Source organism: Arachis stenosperma, chromosome 10 (genome assembly GCF_014773155.1).
Source record: "Arachis stenosperma cultivar V10309 chromosome 10, arast.V10309.gnm1.PFL2, whole genome shotgun sequence".
NCBI lineage: Eukaryota > Viridiplantae > Streptophyta > Magnoliopsida > Fabales > Fabaceae > Arachis > Arachis stenosperma.
Window position 1 is genome coordinate 57758905 of NC_080386.1, and position 3464 is coordinate 57762368.

Here is a 3464-nt window from a genome sequence, read left to right on the forward strand (position 1 = left end):
GTGACGTCGACTATAATGTAGTCGATGCTTAATGTTTTAGAATGCTCGCCTCTTCCAAAGGTAGTGTGTAGCGAGATGTATCCTAAGGGATGGATCGGGGTGTCCCCTAGCCCAAATAGGTCGGTGGGATAGGCTTTTAGCTCTTTTTCTTCAAGTCCGAGCTTGTCGAAGGCCGTTTTGAACAGGATATCTGCTGAGCTTCCCTGGTCAATCAGGGTTCGATGTAAGTTGGCGTTTGCTAGGATAATGGTGATTACCATTGGATCGTCGTGCCCGGGTATTATCCCTTGAGCATCTTATCGGGTAAATGAGATAGTAGGTATCTCGGGTAGGGGACTGTCTTCTCGGACGTGATAGACTTCTTTGAGGTGTCTTTTTCGCGAGGACCTGGATGTTCCTCCGCCTGCAAAACCTCCATTTATCATGTGAACGTGCCTTTCGGGGGTCCGAGGGGTTTGTTCGGCCCGACCTTCGTTATCTCCCCGCCTTCTCTTCCTGGTCTCTTCTCCTTTTTCTGCTATGTATCTGTCGAGTTTTCCTTCTCTGGCTAGCTTTTCTATAACATTTTTTAGGTCGTAGCAGTCGTTAGTAGGATGACCGTAGAGTTTGTGATATTCACAGTACTCGGACCGATCTCTCCCCGCTCTCTTGTGTTTTAGAGGTCGAGGCGGGGGGATCCTTTCGGTGTGGCACACTTCTCTGTAGACGTCTACCAGGGAGACTCGGAGGGGGGTGTAGTTGTGGTACTTCCGTGGCTTGTCCGAGTTGGGTTCTTCTTTCCTCTTCAGTTCCCGATCTCGATCTCGGAGTGGGTAGGTTGATTCCTTCCTAGAAGAGTCTCTTAGCTGGGAGGTTTCCTCCATGTTGATATATTTTTCTGCCCGCTCCTGCACCTCGTATAGGGAGGTCGGGTATCGTTTGGATAGGGATTGGCTAAACGGTCCCTCTTTTAGGCCGTTTGCTAGTCCCATGATGGCTGCTTCAGTGGGTAAGTGTTGTATGTCCAGGCAGGCTTTGTTGAATCGCTCCATGTATTCTCGTAGGGTTTCTTGGTTACCTTGTTTGATCCCGAGTAGACTGGGGGCATGTTTTGTCTTGTCCTTTTGAATAGAGAACCTTGTTAGGAATTTTTTGGTCAGGTCTTCGAAGCTGGTGATTGATCTTGGTGGCAGGTTGTCGAACCACTTCATGGCTGTCTTGGTGAGAGTGGTGGGGAAGGCTTTGCATCGAATGGCGTCGGAGGCGTCGACCAGGTACATTCTGCTTCTGAAGTTGCTGAGGTGGTGATTTGGATCGGTGGTGCCGTCGTAGAGATCCATATCGGGTGGTTTGAAGTTTCGCGGTACCTTCTCCTTCATGATCTCTTGCGTGAAGGGATCATGGCTGTCTTCGGGGGTGGTGCCGCGTTCTGTCCGATCTTTCAGGTTGGCCTCTATTTTCCGTAGTTTTTCTTCTAATTCTCTGCGCTTGCGAGCCTCCCTTCTCAGATCTTGTTCAGTTTCCTTCTGCCTTTTTATGTCCTCTTCGAGTTGTTTCAGTCGGTTTTGTTGTGCCCGGACTGCTTCTAGAATTTCCGAGCTCTCTTCTTTTTCGGGATTTTGCGGATCTTTGTTTGGGAGTGGTGTCTTTGGGCGATTCTGTTTGTTTCCTCCTGGAGTGCGTGGTGATAGAGGGCTATCCGGACGTTCTCCGGTGTCGATTTTTTCCTCTTGTTCAGATGCAGCGTGGTCATTGTTGTGAGGGTCGTCCGCCATGGTAGAGGGATGACTTTCAGGTCCCCGGCAACGGCGCCAATGTTCCGAGGGTTACCTGAAACGTGTAGCTCGGTCGTCTTGGGATGGCCCGAGGTGAGGGTCAGGGACCCGAGCTTGATTTGGGGAGTGGTTGGTGGTGGTACCTGCAATGACACTCCGATGCTTAAGTTAGCATGGGTCCAAGCAGATATGTGTAGAATGTGGAATGAATGCCATACCTGGGTGCTCCAATGTATTTATAGTAGTTGGCCGTGATCTTCCCTGGATAAGATATTCTTATCTTATCTTATCTTTTGGGAGTTTTATCTCTATCTTTGCGGAACCGCCTCTTCTAGGCCTATTTCGGCCTTTAGGTTTTGGGCTGCGTTCCTTTTGATGGGCCTTCCTTGCTATGATGTCCGAGGTCCGACCTTTAGGCGTGGGCCTTTGGATGAGGTCGGACCTTTCATGGATTGACCGAGTATGAGGAGCCCGGTCAGGGTATGAACAGTGATCATCTTGCATTCTTCCCACCTTACCTTCTTTGTTTCTCCTCTTGGGTTCTTTTCTGTGTCACTTGGGAAACTATCAGTAGGTTTAGGAAACTGTTGAGATAGGTACCCCACTTGGGATTCCAGCCTCTTGATGGTGTCTCCCTGGTTTTGATATTGGCTCGCACTTCATCCTTGAACACTCTATTATCCTGGACTTCTTTACATATGTCTTCAAGTAGAGTCTCAATTCTGGAGAGTCTATCCTCAGTTATTGATGGTGGGTTGAGGTTAGGTGGTTGAGAAGGGTGATTAGGTGGGTGTTGATAGGATCTCTGTGAGGTATATTGGTGAGTTTCATTGTTGTTGGAATTGTAGTTGTGGCGTCTCTGGTCTTGGCCTTGGTCTTGTTGGTTTCCCCACCCAAAATTAGGGTGGTTTCTCCAACCATAATTATAAGTTTTGGAGTATGGATCATGGGTATGTCTGGGTGAGTTTCCAACATAGTTGGCTTATTTCCAGTCACATTCTTATCCTACATTCACTCCTTCTTGAGCTGGTGATGAAGTAATGACTGCTGCAACTTGGTTTTCTTCCACCTTCTTAGTAAGATCTGCTAGCTGCTTGGTGATCATCTTATTTTGAGCCAGCAATGCATCCATGTGGTTCAGCTCTATTACTCCTCGAGTGTTACTCCTTTCAGAAGTATAGAAGTAGTCATTCTCAGTGACAGTCTCAATGACATCAATGTCTTCTTCAATGGTTTTCTTCTTGTTTAGAGAGCCCCCTGATGAATGGTCTACGACCTTCTTTGACTCATAAGAAATACCTTCATAGAAAATGTGCAGTTGAACCCATTCATTGAACATGTCTGGTGGGCATCTTCTTGTTAAGTCCTTAAACCTCTCCCATGCCTCATAGAGAGTTTCACCATCTTGTTGCCTGAAGGTTTGTACCTCATCTCTCAGCCTATTGATTCTTTGAGGAGGGTAGAATCTTGCCAAAAACTTGTTTACCACATCCTTCCAATTTGTTAAGCTCTCCTTTGGAAATGATTCCAGCCACTTAGATGCTTTGTCCATGAGTGAAAAGGGAAACAACAGCAGTCTATAAACATCCGGATGGACACCATTAGACTTCACAGTGTCACATATTCTTAGGAAGGTGGTTAAATGTTGATTGGGGTCTTCTTGGGCACTTCCTCCGAATGAACAGTTGTTCTGAACAAGGGTGATGAGTT

The 3464-nt window shown here is 47.2% G+C and overlaps 1 non-coding gene across 1 annotated transcript; it reads left to right on the forward strand.

Annotated features, from left to right (window-relative positions):
- The first annotated feature begins 3091 nt into the window (after positions 1-3091).
- Positions 3092-3195, forward strand: LOC130959389 (small nucleolar RNA R71). The gene has a single exon (XR_009078473.1). It is a non-coding gene; the product is annotated as a small nucleolar RNA R71 (small nucleolar RNA).
- Positions 3196-3464: the final 269 nt, after the last annotated feature.